The following is a 19,459-nucleotide window of genomic DNA, read 5'->3' on the forward strand; positions in this document are numbered from 1 at the left end:
TACACAGTATCAGTAGTGTACTTTGCACTTTTCATGCAAAGATGGGCACAATAAAGGGCAGAAATGGTGTGGACCTAACAGAAGCAGAAGATATTAAGAGGTGGAAAGAATACACAGAAAAACTATACAAAAAAGATCTTCACGACCCAGATAATCACAATGGTGTGATCACTCACCTAGAGCCAGACATCCTGGAATATGAAGTCATGGGCCTTGGGAAGCATCACTACGAAAAAAGCTAGTGGAGGTGATGGCCTTCCAGTTGAGCTATTTCAAATCCTAGAAGATGATGCTGTGAAAGTGCTGCACTCAATATGTCAGCAAATTTGGAAAACTCAGCAGTGGCCACAGGACTGGAAAAGGTCAGTTTTCATTCCAATCCCAAAGAAAGGCAATGCCAAAAAATGCTCAAACTACTGCACAATTGCAGTCATCTCACATGCTAGCAAAGGGATGCTCAAAATTCTCCAAGCCAGGCTTCAACAGTACGTGAACTGTGAACTTCCAGATGTCCAAGATTGATTTAGAAATGGCAGAGGAACCTGAGATCAAATTGCCAACATCTGTTGGATCATCGAAAAAGCAAGAGTTCCAGAAAAACATTCACTTCTGCTTTATTGACTATGCCAAAGCCTTTGACTGTGTGGATCACAACAAACTATGGAAAATTCTTTAAGAGATGGGAATACCAGGTCACCTGACTTGCCTCCTGAAAAATCTGTATGCAGGTCCAGAAACAACAGTTAGAACTGGACATGGAACAACAGACTGGTTCCAAAATAGGAAAGGAGTATGTCAAGGCTGTATAATGTCACCCTGCTTATTTAACTTGTATGCAGAGTACATCATGTGAAATGCTGGACTGGATGAAGCACAAGCTTGAATCAAGATTATTGGGAGAAATATCAATAACCTCAGATATGCAGATGACACCACCCTTAAGGCAGAAAGTGAAGAACTAAAGAGCTTCTTGATGAAAGTGAAAGAAGAGAGTGAAACATTTGGCTTAAAACTCAACATTCAGAAAACTAAGATCATGGCATCTGGTCCCATCACTTCATGGCAAATAGATGGGGAAACAGTGACAGGCTTTACTTTTTTGGGCTCCAAAATGACTTCAGATGGTGACTCCAGCCATGAAATTAAAAGACACTTGCTCCTTGGAAAAAAAGTTATGACCAACCTAGACAGCTTATTAAAAAGCAGAGATATTACTTTGCCAACAAAGGTCCGTCTAGTCAAGGCTATAATTTTCCAATAGTCGTGTATGCATGTGAGACTTGGACTGTAAAGAAAGCTGAGCGCCAAAGAAATGAAGCTTTTGAACTGTGGTGTTGGAGAAGACTCTTGAGAGTCCCTTGGACTGCAAGGAGATCCAACCAGTCCATCCGAAAGAAAATCAGTCCTGAATATTCATTGGAAGGACTGATGCTGAAGCTGAAACTCCCATACTGTGGCCACCTTATGTGAAGAACTGACTCATTTGAAAAGACCCTGATGCTGGGAAAGATTGGAGGCAGGAGGAGAAGGGGACGACAGAGGGAGGAGATGGTTGGATGGCATCACCGACTCAATGGACATGAGTTTGAGTAAACTCCAGGAATTGGTGATGGACAGGGAGGCCTAGCGTACTGCAGTCCATGGGGTCGCAAAGAGCTGGACACAACTGAGCAAGTGAACTGAACTGAACTGACTGATCAGTAGTGTGTATATGTTAATCCCAGTCTCCTAATTCTTCCCACTCCCCCACCTTACCCCTTGGCATCCGTATGTGTGTTCTCTACATCTGTGTCTCTATTTCTGCTTTGCATATAAGATCATCTATACCATTTTATAAACTATTAATTGTTTCATTTATATGTTTAATCCTATTAATAAATTCCTGAGTTAAGTGTCGCAAATTCAATAAGCAAACCAACACTCAGAGTCTAACTAAATAAGTTACCAAAATTCATAGATTGAGAATGTAACTGTGCTAAGATTCAAACACAGATCTGTGGATTGCTAAACTGTGTTCTTTTTATTGCATTATCTGTACATGCTTCTTTAAGTCAGAGCACTATGTGACTTTCCCCTATTATAATCAAGGACGTATACTGCAAGATGTCTGGCCTTTAGGGAGGACAGAGTTTGGAGTAAGTGGTTGAAAAAGAATAATTGGTTAGATGATGTACGAATTCCTAAACCTAGCCCTTGCCCTGCCACGCTTGCCTGAACAAATTCTGATGGATATATATGCATAGAAGATCAGGTCTGGCACTTTATTAATATCTGTAATTGTTTTGCATGTCATGTTGTTGTTCATTTTCTTGGAGATCAAGCAAGGCCTTGTGGAAAACCTCTAAACTCTTGCGTAGGCCAGGTGCTGCCCAAATTGCCATTTTCCTCTGCCTTTCTCTGATTCCCCCTTGTCTTCTAAGGGAAAATGGAGTAGAGAGGAAGGCACTTTTTCTTAAATGAGGACAAGACCTGGTTCTATTTTACCATGTAGGGAAGAAGCAAATCCAAAGGCACAGTTGTTTTTGTTCTTTCTATAAAAGTAAGTCCTGGAGCTCTGTGTCCCTTAGTCCTTACCTTCTGGCACACAAAAGTTTTTACTCATATCCAACCTTGAGATAATTATTAGCCCAGGGGCCAATGAATGTTCATGTCTTTTGAAACATCCACAATGGATAGATTAAGGATAGTGGAGACGGAAGTAGGGTAGTACGGAGGTGGGTGGGGAAGCTGTTATTTTCCCTTGCTATCAGGGAGCAGTTTGCATTGACACATGGACAAATCCAATTCATGATGCTGTCTTTACTCATCCAGGGCCCTCATCTGAGTTAACTCGCTTCAATCTACTTTAGCAATGGATGAAATCATTTCAATAGAAACAGGATAAAAGAAATGTATCAGAATCACTTCTGACCATACCCTTTATGCACTGCAGTGGAAATGGCTTGATGTGCAACTGGAGATTGAATATCTTCAGAGACACCACTCATAAAACACCTGCAACAAATCTTTTCTAAATATGTGGCTGATGGATACAATAATTATGGCAAGTCCAACTTTCTTCCCCCCAAACCTGTCACTAAAGCTGTGTCAAACTTCTAAACACATACATCGAAACTAACTGATTAGCCCAAAAGGATAGTTTCTGATCTATATTGTATAATCAGGGCTTTAAACGCATGTGGTTCTATGGAATTAGGTCCTTGTGTTGTTTTCCATGTGTTGTTCTCATTATAAGTATGTGTAAACAGTCTTAAACATATCTTGATAATTTGAGATATTATGGAATACAACACCCATCTGAGCCCCAAGAAATAAATATAACATTTTATTACCACATGTATGATTTTACTTGCTTCTTATATTTTACTTCCTGTTGGTATAATATTCAAGAGTGTGTTTAATATTTTTATTTTGCGAAATCTAAGTGTGGCATATGCTATGACTTGACTGTCCAAAAGCTATAGTTTCTCTCTGGCTCACAAAATCCCAAGTTTTTTAGGTAGGCCATGTACCATCTCCAGGAAATGAATCATAATTGGACCAGTTATTAAATTTTTTTCTTCTTTATCACATTCTTGCTTTCCCAGACTTCCTTGTGAGGGAAGCCATGGGACAAGTGTTGGCCCATGAGGCACCTGAAGAATTCTGAGGAGCTATCTTTCCCCTCTTCAATTAAAAAGTAGTAACCCTTTTCCACCTGCTGCCTTCTTCCTCTTTGTTTGAGACACTGAAATGCGTATGTGGTTCCTCAAATTTGTCATGCATTCATAGTGTGATAATTCTGAGGATGAAAATCTATACACTGTGGATGGCAGAGCAGGAGGGCTGAGCTGGTGCATTTAACGGGGAACTACAATCCTCCAGAAAAAGAGATCCATCCCTGTTAGTGAGATTGGGGGTACAGACAATGGCAATATGCTTATGTATACCATGCAGGGGATGCCTGAGGGACTAAGCATGAATGAGGGATACCTGTCTCAGAATTCTGACAGATGGAGCAGGTAGCTCAGGAGTTATTCAGATCAAGGTAGGTAGGAAAAAACCCTGTAAGGAAGAATCCAAGAGAATACCAGCATGTGCAAAGGCAGAGCAATGGCAGAGAACATGACCTGATTGCTGAATTCTGGTCGGTAGTTTAGGAAAGATGCAACAAGTGCCAAAGGGTCAGTGGTACAGTTAGAGATGGGATATCATCCTGATCCTAAGAAGACTTGTATGCTAGACTGAGGATTTTGCACTCTATTCTGATGATAGAGTACTATGACAGATATTATATATTATATTATTATATATTATGCATTATATATTATATTCTAGAAGTTCTAGAACTTGGAGACAAAAGAGATATGGTGGGATGAAGGAGAACACAATGTTATGACTTTTTAATTTTCTAATAAAAATGTGCAGACTTCATTGACTATGTCTTAGGGCTAGTGATGTTCTAGGAGAAGGTCCTTCTGGTATCAATGGGAAATTTTCATACAAACAGATTAGAGGGTCATGTCTCTGGGTATGAAACCCATGAAGTGGATTCTTAAGCTAAAGTGTCCATATAAGCCAAGAGTGGGGCCTTTTCTGAGAAACAGCAGCTTCCCGCTAGATCCAGGCAAATTTCACAGTGCACGTCAGGCATCTAACAAGGAGGCCCTTCTGGCTCCTCTCAGTTGCTGACTGTTTTCAAGGGCCATTGATAAGCAGGAATAGCGTAACCACAGGAATGCCTTCTGATAACAGTAGAGTAGGCTGCTGCATTCCTGAGCCATAGCTGATGTCTCTCCATCTACTGCCAAGCTGTAGAAAAAGAGTCAAATGGGTCAAATCTAAAGTCTGACCTATTTGGGTTGGCCATTCCTAGGGAGGGAGTTTTGGTGCATGCATATGAATGTGTATATGAAAGGGCCAGGATACGAGAGAGAAAGAGAGACAGATCAGGAGCCAGCCAGAGCAGAGGCACAGACCCTTCTCTTAGGTAGATGTGTGGCACTACCATGAGTGCCCTGTCTCCCACCCTCCAGAAAATATCATTTGACCGGTTGGTCACCCCTGCATCAGAAGTGGAGTCTGTCGATGCTTGCCTTCTAGTACTTTGCCTCCAGCATTTGGAAAGAGTCATGGCAAAGCTGCTCACTAAGCACCCGGGCTCCTCCAAACTCTTTGCCCACTGTTCCATCCTCCTCCTTTTCACTTCTCTGGAGCCAAACTACCTATGGTTCCATGAACATAGGCCTGCTTTGCACATGCTCTCCCCTTTTCCTGGGGACTCCTTCCTTTTCTGCTTGGCAGAATTCTATTTATCTTTCAAACCAGCTCATCAGTCACTTTGTCCAAGAAAGAGATTCCCTCTTCTCCCAGAATAACATGTATATGATTGCATTTCCCTGATATGTTGAACATTTTTTCATAGCTTGTTGGTAGTTTTTATATCATCTTTGGAGCAATGTCTATTCAAGTCCTTAACCCTTTTATGAATTGAATGGTTTCCTTTTTGTTGTTGACATGTGGAAGTTCTTTGTAGTTCTGGATGTTAACTCATCATCAGATATACAACTTGCAAATATTTTCTCCCATTCCATAGTCTGTGTATTCTGTTGGTTGATTGTGTCCTTTGATACACAGAAGGCTTATTTGATATAGTCCCATTTGTCTGGTTTGATTTGGAAAATCCCATGGATGGAGGAGCCTGGTAGGCTGCAGTCCATGGGGTCGCTAAGAGTTGGATACGGCTGAGCAACTTCACTTTCACTTTTCCCTTTCATGCACTGGAGAAGGAAATGGCAACCCACTCCAGTGTTCTTGCCTGGAGAATCCCAGGGACGGTGGAGCCTGGTGGGCTGCCATCTATGGGGTCACACAGAGTCGGACACGACTGAGGTGACTTAGCAGTAGCAGTAGCAGTGCTTTTAGAGACGCATCCAAGAAAACATTGCCAAATCCAATATCATGAAACCCTTCTTGTGTGTTTTCTTGTAGAAGTTTTACTGTTTCAGGTCTTACATTTAGGTATTCTATTCATTTTGAGTTAATTTTTGTATGTGGAATAAGGTAAGGATCCACATTCATTCTTTGATACGTGGATATCCAGTTTTCCTACCATCATTTGTTAAGGATACTGTTCTTTCCCACTGAGTGGTCTTGCCATTCTTGTCGTACATTATTTGACCGTACGGGTTCCCTATTCTATTCCATTGGTCTATGTGTCTGTCTTTATGCCAGTACCATAGTATCCTGATTACTACAGCTTCATAATATGTTTTAAAACCCAGGAAATTTGAGACTTCAAGCTTTGTTCTTTTTCAACATTTTTTTTTGACTATTTGGGTCCCCTTTGATATTCCATATGGATTTTAAGATGGGTTTTTCTGTTTCTACCAAAAAGAAAAAAGTGTCATTGAGTTAAGGATTCCATTGAATATATAGATCACTTTGGGTACTATAATGACTGAACTGTGTCTTTCCTAAATTCATGTATTATAGCCCTAACTCCCATTGTAACTGAACTTGGAGTAAAGGGCTTTAAAGAGGTAATTAAGGTTAAATGAAATGACAGTGGTGAAGTCCTACTCAGATATGACTAATGTCCTTTAAAGAAAGGATATTTGCTCTAGGAAAAAGACCATTTGAGGACACAGCAAGAAGGTGGCCATCTGCAAGCCAAGGAGAGAGGCCTTGAGAAACCAAACCTGCTGACACCTTCATCTTGGACTTCCAGCCTCCAGAACTGTGGGAAAATAAATTTTTGTTGTTTTAGTCACATAGTCTGTGTTACTTTGTTATGGCAACCTCACCAAACTGATACAAGTAGTAGTGACATCTTAACAGCATTAAGTATTCTACCTGTAAACAAAGACTGTCTTTCTATTTGTTTGTGTCTTTATTTCTTTCAGCAATGCATTGTAGTTTTTAGTGTACAGATCTTTTGTCTCTTTAGTTAAGCTTATTCCACAGTATTTTCTTCTTTTTGATGCTATTATAAAAGAGATAATTTTATTAGTTTCCTTTTAGGGATTATTCATTATTAGTATAAAGAAACACAGTTGATTTGTGAGTGTTGATTTGGTATTCTACAGCTTTGCTGAATTTGTTTATTATTTCTAACAGGTTTTTAAAATAGAATCTTCAAGATTTTCTATGTCTTAAATCTTGCCATCTGTGAACAGAGATGATTTCATTTATTTCTTTCCAATATGGATACCTTTTATTTCTTTTTTTCCCAAAAAAATTGCCCTGGAAAGGGCTTCCTGTACTATGTTGAGTAGAAGTGGTGAGATCAGACCTTATTTATGTTTTCACAAGTTTCTCTCTTGCTAGGCTGGATCAAGGGCTCTTAAGAGTAGGAATGAATCTCTTTTTTATGCCTATAGCTTCAGTGTCTGGCATTGACTAGTATATATTCCATGTATTTTCCTAGTGAAAATTAAAAAATGCTGTGGCATTATAACAATACCTTATCCTTTTTTTGGAGAAAATAAGTTATTTTGAGACTGCCTCAGAAATATCTTTATAGTGATTTTATGAATGCACATATAACAATTGTTTTAAAAATTCCACAAAATAAAGGGCTCTTAGTTCAAGTCACACAGGTCATCTAGGTTAACATCAATGGTGATGTCATTTTGACAGTAAGTACTCTTCATATATTGTGATGAGAATGATGCTTCACCTCTGTGGTCTTTGGTCTTCCTCTTCCAAACCCCAGACTAATCATGAGAAAAACCTCAAGACAAATTCCAATTGAGGAACATTCTATAGAAGATCTGATCATTGCTCCTCAAAACTCTAAGATCATCAAAATCAAGGAAATTCTGAGAACCTAACACAGCCAAGAAATAAGGAGACATAGCAAAATATCATGACAACAACAACAAGAAAAAGGATCGTGGAACAGAGAAAGGTGTTTGGGAAAACTGAGTAAATCTGAACAAAGTGTAAACTTTATATATAAATGTTGGTTCATTAGTTGTAAAAATTGTGTCATGCAAATGTAAGGTGTTGATAATATGGGAAACTGACTGGAAGATCTATGGGTATACGCTACTTTTTTTTACAAGTTTCATAATTCCCAAATTACTCTTAAAGCATCTGTTAGAAGGGTACCTCTCAGTTAAGCGCTCTTACCTCAATAATAGCCACAAAGGGGAGTCCGAGTAAGCGGTGGAACACAGGAAGACCAGAAGGCTTGAGAAGAGAAGATTCTGAATGTAAACATTTTGAATAATTAACTATATGTTTCTATTTCTTCAAAGAAATGTAGATTACTCTCATCATCCTCATAGGCTCTCTCCCACCACCCCCCCTCTCTCACACACACAGACACACACACCGTAGTGTGTCTACACAAAAGTGTGTGGAAGGAACAAACGCCATCGACGTGCAAGGGTGGAAGCAACCAGTTGAGGGAGAGAGCAGAGAGCAGAACAAAGGGTGAGGCGAGATAAATATTATTAAGGTGCCAAACCATCTTGCCCCCAACTGGAATGAATAGTGACCTAGGTTAGGATACTGGCCTGATGTAATCTATTGTTTTTTATTAAATGAAAAAGATATACATTAATATTTGCATAAGATCTTTTGAAGCAGCACAGGGCAGGGAGAGCTTTCCTTTGGCCTGGTTGATTGCATTATCATATAAGCTTGATTAAATCAAATATCTTCTTTCCAGTGTACTGCTGTAATCCCAATACTTGGGACAATGTCTGGTGTATAGCAGGTACTCAATAAAGGCTTACTCACAAATGAATAGATAACAAGCATCTGTGTGACACTGTGCTGATGGAAAGAAGCTCCATGTACATTGCCATACTCGTGTCTCTTGAGAACTCTTGAACCCAGCTCTGTTTGAGTGCAGATGTCATGTTCTTTCAGGCCTGTCCTGTAGCTTTAATCCCTCTTCTTCCACATTTTTTACATATTTAAAACATTTTAAATTGGAGGACTATTGCTTTATAATGTTGCATTGATTTCTGCCATACAACAATGTGAATCAGCCATAAGAATCCCCTTTTTGTGTCCTTAATGCCTTGTAAGTAATTGAGAGCCTATAAGTTTTTGATCAGTGAATACCTTCTTTTCAGAACGTTATTTCTGAGCCTTTAGTAGGTAATTTGTTCTAGCCTTTTTTGATCAACCCCACAGCAAGTGTTTATAGCTACAGTATTCTGAAGTATTTCCTCATAATGATTGATGAGCAAATGGTTTTGATTAAAAGCGGTATGTTGTGCTTAAGTCATTCAGTCGTGTCCGACTCTTTGTGACCCCATGGACTGTCAGCCCGCCAGGCTCCTCTGTCCTTGGGCATTCTCCAGGCAAGAACACTGGAGTGGATTGCCATGCCTTCCTCCAGGAGACCTTCCCAAACAGGGATCAAACCCAGGTCTCCCACATCGCAGGCAGATTCTTTACTGTCTGAGCCACCGGGGAAGCCCCAAATGGTTGTTCAGTATAAATCAATTAGGCCAACCGGGTCTCCTTGAAGTGAAGTGTTAGTTGCTCAGTCATATCCAACTCTTTGTGACCCCGTGGGCTGTACCCTGCCAGATTCCCCTGTCCATGTATGATAGTTCAAAGAAATGAATAGCTCCAGATGGAAATGCACTCACATAGCTAAGAGCAGTAGTGAGCCTAATTAACAATTTTGGCTATATGAGTATATTTCCATCTGAAGCTATTCATTTCTTTGAACTGTCATACTCAGTCCATGCTTTATTATATATGGGACTTAGCATATATATAAGTGCCTGGTGGCTTAGTTGGTAAAGAATCTACCTGCAATGCAGGAGACCCGAGTTCAATCCCTGGGTTGGGAAGATCCCCTGGAGAAGGGAATAACAACCCACTCCAGTATTCTTGCCTGGAGAATTCCATGGACATAGAAGCCTGATGGGCTACAGTCCATGAGGTCACAAAGAGTTGGACATGACTGAGCGACTTTCACTAGTATATATAATATGAGCCTGTATATAATAGGTGCTTCTCTAGTGGCTCAGATGGTAAAGAATCTGCCCGCAATGCAAGAGACCTGGGTTCAGTCCTTGGGTCAGGAAGATACCCTGGAGAAGGGAGCAGCAAACCACTCCAATATTCTTGCCTGGGAAATCCCATGGACAGAAGAGCTTGGCAGGATACAGTCCATGAGGTCACAAAGAGTCAGACATGACTGAGTAACTAACAGTTTCTTTTATTTTGTATATAATATGTATGCCTAAAATATACATATGCGTGTGCTTATATATATACACACATACATGCGTATATATATATATATGTATATATATGTATATGTACACACACACACACACACACAGACACACACACACACAGACTTCCCTGGTGGATCAGATGGTAAAGAATCACATGCATATCTATGTGTATATACATAGATTTGTTTATATATGTGATACATAAATAAACTAGGTTTTGATTCCTGGAAAGAAGATCCTCTGGAGGAGGGCATGGCAATCCGCTCCATTATTCAGCCTTGAGGTACTCCTTTTCCTATTTGGAACCAGTCTGTTGTTCCATGTCCAGTTCTAACTGTGGCTTCCTGACCTGCATACAGGTTTATCAAGAGGCAGGTCAGATGGTCTGGTATTCCCATCTCTTTCAGAATTTTCCACAGTTTGTTGTGATCCACACAGTCAAAGGCTTTGGCGTAGTCAATAAAGCAGAAATAGATGCTTTTCTGGTACTCTCTTGCTTTTTCGGTGATCCAGCGGATGTTGGCAATTTGATCTCTGGTTCCTCACCTTTTCTAAAACCAGCTTGAACATCTGGAAGTTCACGGTTCATGTATTGTTGAAGCCTGGCTTGGAGAATTTTAAGCATTACTTTACTAGCATGTGAGATGAGTGCAATTGTGCGGTAGTTTGAGCATTCATTGGCATTGCCTTTCTTTGAGATTGGAATGAAAACTGACCTTTTCCAGTCCTGTGGCCACTGCTGAGTTTTCCATATTTGCTGGCATATTGAGTGCAGCAGGAAGGTAGGGTGAGGGAGTGCTAAGTCCTACAGTTATGAAGATGGAGGCATAGAGCTGCTGTGGTTTGGATGGTAATGTGACTAAGACTTCATATAGGAAGGATGCCTGGAAGTATTCAGTTTACTGGGATAGCTATCAGACCATGGTTAGTATATACAAAGTTGAATATGGAAATAAATAAGGAAATGGCTAAGTAGGAAAGCAACAAACACACAAACAAATATCAGGCTCCTTTGACACAAGGAGAAGAAACTCTTGTGGAGTAAGAAATGAGTCATTGTCATATTCCTGGCTGCTTTTGGCTTACTGAAAGTTAATGGGATTGGTATGAAGCTTGCCCCTTCATTTTCTTGTTTAGTAGTTGACAACCAGCATTAGCAAGAATGTTTTGTCATAGTAGATTTCAGTTCTAAGGAAACAGCAGCCACCATTATTTTAAAATAGTGATGGTTTCTGGTGGTTAGGAGTACAAGCAAATTGTGGATGGCTCTTTTACCCTTCCTTTTCAAGTAGGCATGGAGAAAAGTTGTCTTGAATTTGTTTTCTTCCAAGACCTTACAAACCAAGCACTGGGACAGTCCAGGCCAAGAAGTTTGAGAAAAGAAGCTTTAGTGAGAGGCATAAGACCAAAAGGAAAAACAAAGAAAAACAAAACAGACATTTAGTACATTTAAAGAATTATTTCTCGTTATTTTGAAATCCTCTTTGAATTGAAAGTATGATAGATGAACTGAGCTCCAGGGAAGTGAAGTAATCTTCAACTTAGAGCTTTATGAAGCCTCCATTTTTGCAGTGAAAATTTTAGACACTTTAATCAAACTGACTCAGTTATCACTAAGGTAAATGTAACAGCTTTAATAATTTTCTGATTATCTCTGAAGTCTTTGTTTTGACAAAATATTTCATTCGTGGCTTCCAATGACTTTTTCCCTTCTAGGCTGAAGTGTTTTAAAATAAAGATCTTTGTCATATCTTTGTATAGTTCCCATTACTTTACAGGTAGAGTAGGAGCTTGGGGTATGCGTCTGCCCATCATCATAGGTCTCACATTGTTTGCACAGGGTAGGAACTCTGTAACTGAGAAAGTAGCAATGCTTGCCTCAGAGATGGTGAAATTCTGTTGTAGTTTTCTCTTTTCTTTCCAATGTTTGATATCTATATACCTTTGAAATACAGTAATTGAATTTTATTAGTGGAAATACTAGGATACAGTCAACAAACTTTGGAATTGCTAAAATTTAGCTAATTAATAAGTCATAAGTAATTGCCTTGAAAATCAAGAATACTTTTTCTGTCACTCAACTTCTAGAATAGGTAAAGCAGCCTCCATAAGATTTTGTATTTTTAATTCCAGGAATGTAAAGAGACTAAAATGGAAGCAGCAGTAACCATGGAGCACATCTTTTATTACTTAACTAAGGGAAGTTGGATACTATTTTGAAAAAAAAAAAGAACTGCATCAAAAGTGTTAAAAAAAAAAAGTGTCCATTGACATTGTTTTATGGTCCTTGACTTGTTATCTCAGCTCTCCTGCTCACAGTGCATTGACAAGAATATGTTTTCCCAGATTTCTATTTCATTCTCAAAATAGTCCTGGAAACAAGTTAATCATGATTTCAGGATAAAACTGCAATTCATTTTACTCTTGAGGACCAGGAGAGAGCAGATGAAACCCAGGAAGTGTAATGTGCTTCCTTTATGGCTGCGAGTCCAATACCAAACCAATCGTGTTTTGGCATCTGAAATTAAACTCTATTGTTCCTATTTGTAATACTGTTTTCTCTTCTATACTGCCTCTGTGCCTTGAATAAATGAGGGCTCTCACAGCTGAACTGATTGCTATGGTTACAGGCAATCTGTGTTACATCTCCTGGAAGTAAAAAAAAAAAGAGGGTAGTTTAAGGTAAACATTACCCTTCTTTTATGGAGAATAGTTCTTTCGGCACTGCATCCCCGACTCAGGCTCCCATTGAAAACTCCGGAGGGATGTTTGAAGGTCCAGACTCTAGTCCACCCTCACACCCTACTCGCAGATGCACACCCTGATTTCCACTGTTATTTTTGCCAGACGACCGGCTAGCTTGATTTCTGGTGTTTGGGGGTTGGGAGCAGGTTTAGAGTTACAGATAGAAAGAAATCTGTGAGTCCCGTAAAGTTATATTTATTATTATAACATGTTTGGTAAGCACTGGTATTGTCATTGGCACCAGACAAGTGAGCCCTAAGACTTCTGATGTTGCAATATCTTGCACTGGTGGCACTTGTGCTAACAGAAGGCATGCCTTTCTCCCCAGACCCAAGGGGTGCAGGGGTCTTCAGGCTTTATTGGGTGAAGGGCTGGTGTACAGTCAGGCTTCTTTAGTTGAGTTCATCTGCCTAGCATGGATTGAGCCCACTGTTTGCCAAGCTCTCTCCTAGGTTCTGGAAATACAAAGATGAATTGGTCTCTGTCCTCTTGGGGCGTTGAGTCAGATAATCAGTATCTTTGCAAGGATGAAAGAGTTAACCTATGAAATAAGACTTCTTTAGACATTATATTTAGATTTTCCAAAGAATTTGACTGTGGCTGAGATTTTATTTTATTTTTTGTTAAGAGAAAGGATTCAGGTGTGAGAGATGCTGATTGTCTCTAGATGTTTCAGTGATCTTAGAGGCTGAACTAGAATCTTGTTTCTTTCTCTGTTTGTTTTTCTATATATTTTAAACTGTACCTCATGTGTCCTTGTGTCTTCTTTTAGTTCATTTCCCCTTATGTTCTTCTTTTATCTTCATGACAATATATTTGTAGACGATTTTTTAACCACCTGTTTCTCTGCCCATTATTTCAATATAATTCCCTTGGTAATTACAACTCTGTTGAAACTGGAATTGAAACAGGGAAGTTAATGTTGTAATTCATTACTGGTGCGTTCATGCTTTTCTTTGCATAAGAAAGATATTCAACAGCATGAACTAAGCTGACTGGTTCACTCTCTGAAGAGGTTTTTTTCTTGGTTACAAATCCAGCTTTTGAACAAGGGTTGCTGTTTTGTACAAAGCACATTTTAAACCTGACTTTGTTGTTGTGCAGGAAGTGATCCAAAGAAAGCTCAGGGTTTTAGGTAAACTGGTCAGTACCAGATCTTGACGGAGATGTATTCATTCTCTTTCTGTTGTTTTAGAGTGGTGTGGTCAGACCTGCAGCAAGATGTCAATCTCCAGGCTGGAACATGGGCAGAAAACCTTGCTGTCCTGACAGTAAAGGAAGAGAAGCCATCGAGAACTATACACATATTCCAACAATTCATCTTCCATTTCAGAACTCAGAGATTTTTTTTAAAAACAACTATCTAGGAGAATTTTAATAAGATGTAAGAATTTTCAGTGTTCTCAACATTTATGCCAGTTGCTTTCCTTTGCTACAGTGGGATAGTTTTTATTTTGTCCAAAATAACACATTGTTCAATATTGAGACTGCTCAGATAGGTTTGCCTCTTTGGTTTCAGAAGGGTCCTTCTGCCTTTCTGCCTTTTCAGTTCATCCTGATATTACATAGATTACTTTACTTTCTGGAAGGATGTAAAAAGGGTAAGTGCTGTGTAAAATTGGCCTTCTTTTTTTTTTTTTTTTGCCATTTTAGGTTACAGTGACTGCGCTCCTATGTTTGCTTGTGACAGTAATACACCTACTAACTTAGAATTGGACATGAGCCAGAGTATGAAGGGGGTGGACCCATTCATGGAATGGAGAAAAATCTGAATTGTGAGAGTTCTGGCTGAATTATTAAAAGTACATTCTTTTTGCAAAACCACTTTGGATTGCAATATTTATAGCCGTAACATGTTACTATGTTAGTCTCCTTACTCATTGAGGATAATTATTCTGAAAAGTGTTAATAAACTTCAGAAAGGGGAATATTGGAAGCGTAGTAGGCCTCTCAGGGTTTTACGCAGCAGGTAGTTGTACCTTTGACACCTCCACCTTCGTGTGTGCGCACACACACACACACACACACACATACTGCTCTATCAAGCCTCTTGGAAGCAACCCTGTGTGAAATTTATTCCTGGCAGGCCACGTGAACAGGAAATAACTCATGGTTTCACCTCCAAAGAAGCTTTGTAGAGATGTTCAGCTTCCTTGGAAACATTCTCAGAGAGTTTAATGGAAATATTGACGACTTGGTGGGTATCAAAGGAGGTATAAGGAGACATTGCATGTAGAATGAATAATAATGTAGCATTTCAGTTCAGTTCATTCACTCAGTCGTGTCCGACTCTTTGCGACCCCATGAACCGCAGCACGCCAGGCCTCCCTGTCCATTACCAACTCCCGGAGTCTAACCAAACTCATGTCCATTGAGTTGGTGAAGCCATCCAGCCGTCTCATCCTCTGAAGTCCCCTTCTCCTCCCGCCCCCAATCCTTCCCAGCATCAGGGTCTTTTCAAATGAGTCAACTCTTCGCATGAGGTGGCCAAAGTATTGGAGTTTCATCTTCAAAATCAGTCCTTCCAATGAACACCCAGGAATGATCTCCTTTAGCATAGACTGGTTGGATCTCCTTGCAGTCCAAGGGACTCTCAAGAGTCTTCTCCAACACCAGAGTTCAAAAGCATCAATTCTTCGGCACTCAGCTTTCTTTATAGTCCAACTCTCACATCCATACATGACCACTGGAAAAACCATAGCCTTGACTAGACGGACCTTTGTTGGCAAACTAATGTCTCTGCTTTTTAATATGCTGTCTAGGTTGGTCATAACTTTCCTTCCAAGGAGTACACGTCTTTTAATTTCATGGCTGCAATCAACATCTGCAGTGATTTTGGAGCCCAGAAAAATAAAGTCAGCCACTGTTTCCACTGTTTCTCCATCTGTCTGCCATGAAGTGATGGGACCGAATGCCATGATCTTAGTTTTCTGAATGTTGAGCTTTAAGCCAACTTTTTCACTCTCCTCTTTCACTTTCATCAAGAGGCTCTTTAGTTCTTCTTCGCTGTCTGCCATAAGGGTGGTGTCATTTGCATATCTGAGGTTATTGATATTTCTCCCCGCAATCTTGATTCCAGCTTGTGTTTCCTCCAGCCCAGCATTTCTCATGATGTACTCTGCATATAAGTTAAATAAGCAGGGTGACAATATACAGCCTTGACGTACTCCTTTTCCTATTTGGAACCAGTCTGTTGTTCCATGTCCAGTTCTACCTGTTGCTTCCTGACCTGCATACAGGTTTCTCAAGAGGCGGGTCAGGTGGTCTGGCATATCTGTCTCTTTCAGAATTTTCCACAGTTTATTGTGAACCACACAGTCAAAGGCTTTGGCATAGTCAATAAAGCAGAGGTAGATGTTTTTCTGGAACTCTTTTGCTTTTTTGATGATCTAGTGGATGTTGGCAATTTGATCTCGGGTTCCTCTGCCTTTTCTAAAACCAGATTAAAATCTGGAAGTTCACGGTTCACATACTGCTGTAGCATTTAACAGGCAAATATCTATTTCTGCTTTATTGACTATGCCAAAGCCTTTGACTGTGTGGATCACAATAAACGGTGGAAAATTCTGAAAGAAATGGGAATACCAGACCACCTGACCTGTCTCTTGAGAAACCTGTATGCAGGTCAGGAAGCAACAGTTAGAACTGGACATGGAACAACAGACTGGTTCCAAATAGGGAAAAGAGTACGTCAAGGCTGTATATTGTCACCCTGCTTATTTAACTTCTATGCAGAGTACATCATGAGAAATGCTGGGCTGGAAGAAACACAGGCTGGAATCAAGATTGCCGGGAGAAATATCAATAACCTCAGATATGCGGATGACACCACCCTTATGGCAGAAAGTGAAGAAGAACTAAAGAGCCTCTTGATGAAGGTGAAGGAGGAGAATGAAAAAGTTGGCTTAAAGCTCAACGTTCAGAAAACTAAGATCATGGCATCTGGTCCCATCACTTCATGGGAAATAGATGGGGAAAGAGTGGAAACAGTGTCAGACTTCATTTTTTTGGGCTCCAAAATCACTGCTGATGGCGATTGCAGCCATGAAATTAAAAGACGCTTACTCCTTGGAAGGAAGATTATGGCCAACCTAGATAGCATATTTAAAAGCAGAGACATTACTTTGCCAACAAAAGTCCGTCTAGTCAAGGCTATGGTTTTTCCAGTGGTCATGCATGGATGTGAGAGTTGGACGGTGGAGAAAGCTGAGCACCACAGAACTGATGCTTTTGAACTGTGGTGTTGGAGAAGACTCTTGAGAGTCCCTTGGACTGCAAGGAGATCCAATCAATCCATCCTAAAGGAGCTCAATCCTGGGTATTCATTGGAAGGATTGATGTTGAAGCTGAAACTCCAATACTTTGGCCACCTCATACAAAGAGTTGACTCATTGGAAAAGACCCTAATGCTGGGTAGGATTGGGGGCAGGAGGAGAAGGGGACAATAGAGGATGAGATGATTGGATGGCATCATTGACTCGATGGACATGGGTTTGGGTAGACTCCGGGAGTTGGTAATGGACAGAGAGGCCTGGCATGCTGCGATTCATGGGGTCGCAAAAAGTCGGACACGACTGAGCGACTGAACTGAACTGAACTAAACAACAATACAAGAGTAATATGTATTAAGAGCTTTAAGTTGTTACCCATAGTACAGCTTCCCAAAATGGACTCTTGTGCTGTGTCCTAGCTGTTTTTAAAAATTAAATAGAAATAGTGCATCTCTTCATCCTTATTTCATTGCTCAGGCCAAGAGGATTTAGATGCCTTTTCCGAATATGGAGTTCTTTCCAACTCTCTGACAAACAAATTGCAGGAGATTATGGGTTTGGTTGTGTGGCTGGGCAACCAGCTGTATCCTCTACAGGTTCTCTTAAATATTCTGTTTTTCTTCAGAGTTTTTATTTCTGACTCTCAATTTGTAATGTGGACATTGGCTAGGTACCCCAAGATTCAGAGTAGGTAGCTGAAATACTCCCAAACAGGTAAACATGAAAAGAAGTCTGAGTTGTTTTGTTTATTGGTTTGAAAGGGGATTGTCTTATGTTTTCCACCAAACATCTTTCCACCCTCATTCACCTGCCTCAGAGTAACTATGAAGAGTGACATGGAATAGAGTGACATTCTCCCCATGCATTGACATTTTTGTCTTTAAATTTAATAAAATGTTACTGCAAATGAGGCTTTTTCTTCCTCATTCTGTATATTTACTCTTTCTTTATTCTTTGCTTTCTGGCCTCCCTTACCTCTGTGATTCTTTACCTCTGTAAGAGGATGAGATGGTTGGATGGCATCACCGACTCAATGGACATAAACTTGAGCAAACTCCAGGAGACAATGGGGGACGAGGACTCCAGGCATTCTGCAGTCCATGGGCTCTCAAAGAGTTGGACACCACTTAGCAAGTGAACAACAATAACAACTTCTGCAACCATTTATAAAACCAGAATTCCACTTAATTATTAACAGTGTCATTTTGACAAAAAGATAGGGCCCTATATTTTAGGCAGCTATCACCAGATGGTCGACACCGAAATCAGGTTGATTATATTCTTTGCAGCCAAATATGGAGAAGATCTATACAGTCAGCAAAAACAAGACCAGGAGCTGACGGTGGCTTGGATCATGAACTTCTTACTGCCAAATTCAGACTGAAATTGAAGAAAGTGGAGAAAACCACTAGACCATTCAGGTATGACATAAATCAAATCCCTTATGACTACACAGTGGAAGTGAGAAACAGATTTAAGGCACTAGATCTGATAGACAGAGTGCCTGATGAACTATGGATGGAAGTTTGTGACATTGTACAGAAGACAGGAATCAAGACCATCCCCAAGAAAAAGAAATGCAAAAAGGCAAAGTGGCTGTCTGAGGAGGCCTTACAAATAGCTGTGAAGAGAAAAGAAGTGAAAAACAAAGGAGAAAAGGAAAGATATTCCCATTTGAATGCAGAGTTCCAAAGAATAGCAAGGAGAGATAAGAAAGCCTTCCTCAGTGATCAATGCAAAGAAATAGAGGAAAACAATAAAATGGGAAAGACTAGAGATCTCTTCAGGAAAATCAGAGATACCAAGGGAACATTTCATTCAAAGATGGGCTTGATAAAAGACAGAAATGGTAGGGACCTAACAGAAGCAGAAGATATTAAGAAGAGGTGGCAAGAATACACAGAAGAACTGTACAAAAAAGATCTTCATGACCAAGATAATCACAATGGTGTGATCACTCACCTAGAGCCAGACATCCTGGAATGTGAAGTCAAGTGGGCCTTAGGAAGCATCATTACGAACAACACTAGCAGAGGTGATGGAATTCCAGTAGAGCTATTTCAAATCCTGAAATATGATGCTGTGAAAGTGCCACACTTGATATGCCAGCAAATTTGGAAAACTCAGCAGTGGCCATAGGACTGGAAAAGTTCAGTTTTCATTCCAATCCCAAAGAAAGGCAATGCCAAAGAATGCTCAAACTACCGCACAATTGCACTCATCTCACATGCTAGTAAAGTAATGCTT

Source organism: Giraffa tippelskirchi, chromosome 11 (assembly GCF_054371585.1).
Source record: "Giraffa tippelskirchi isolate mGirTip1 chromosome 11, T2T-mGirTip1v1.2.pri, whole genome shotgun sequence".
NCBI lineage: Eukaryota > Metazoa > Chordata > Mammalia > Artiodactyla > Giraffidae > Giraffa > Giraffa tippelskirchi.